This window comes from Takifugu rubripes, chromosome 14, assembly GCF_901000725.2.
Source record: "Takifugu rubripes chromosome 14, fTakRub1.2, whole genome shotgun sequence".
NCBI classification, from domain to species: Eukaryota; Metazoa; Chordata; class Actinopteri; order Tetraodontiformes; family Tetraodontidae; genus Takifugu; species Takifugu rubripes.
In genome coordinates, this window is record NC_042298.1 from 14,876,854 (window position 1) to 14,877,690 (window position 837).

An 837-nucleotide genomic window follows, 5' to 3' on the forward strand; every position below is an offset into this window, starting at 1 on the left:
TGAATGGGAAACGGTTTAGGGCCGTTTAGCTAAAAAAATACTCTCGATGCACAGGTTCGGGCCAGTCGAGAATAGTGGTAGCTTTGGCACTATCAAATAGAACATATGTGTTTTTAAAAATTCACCATAATAAAAATGTTTAAAGAGCATCGCAGTTTCTGTAAGAGATTAAAAAGTGAGCGGTGGTCTCTGATCGAGTCCTCGAAATTCCAGTGCGATTCTCACGCATTGGTGGTTCAGTGGTAGAATTCTCGCCTGCCACGCGGGAGGCCCGGGTTCGATTCCCGGCCAATGCAAATACTCTTTTCATTTTTAGCCATTGCGAGGTTCTTTCTTGATTCTTCTTCTCCCCCCTCTCTTACACACGTGTTCCTCGTTAGTATAGTGGACGGTATCTCCGTCTGTCAAGGGTAGTTATTTTTAACCATTGTCGGGTATCAACATCTACACGCTATAGAATAACTCATGATCCCATCTGGAGATGCTGCGCCTCTCTCTCATCTTTTTTTAACAACGTTCTGACTCGCATCGAAAAATTGACTAATATGTACGCATAAAAAGTGTATAAAATGTATAAAAATTTGCTCGTGTGGATAGATAAAAAGCGAGCGTTGGTCTCTGAGCGACCTGCAAATTTCAAGCGGTCGTGGTAGAATTCTCGCCCGCCACGCGGGAGGCCAATGGAAACCACAGCTACTCCACCACCATCACACTCAGCACCAGTGTGCCACAAGGCTGTGCGCTAAGCCCATTCTTCTACTCTCTCTTCACCCGCGACTGCAGACCTTAACACCAGCAAGACCGAGGAGCTCACGGTGGACTTCAGGAAGGCAAGAG

General features: G+C 46.0%; 1 non-coding gene across 1 annotated transcript; it reads left to right on the plus strand.

Moving 5' to 3' along the window:
- Positions 1-225: 225 nt before the first annotated feature.
- Positions 226-296, plus strand: trnag-gcc (transfer RNA glycine (anticodon GCC)). The gene has a single exon. It is a non-coding gene; the product is annotated as a tRNA-Gly (tRNA).
- The last annotated feature ends 541 nt before the right edge of the window (positions 297-837 follow it).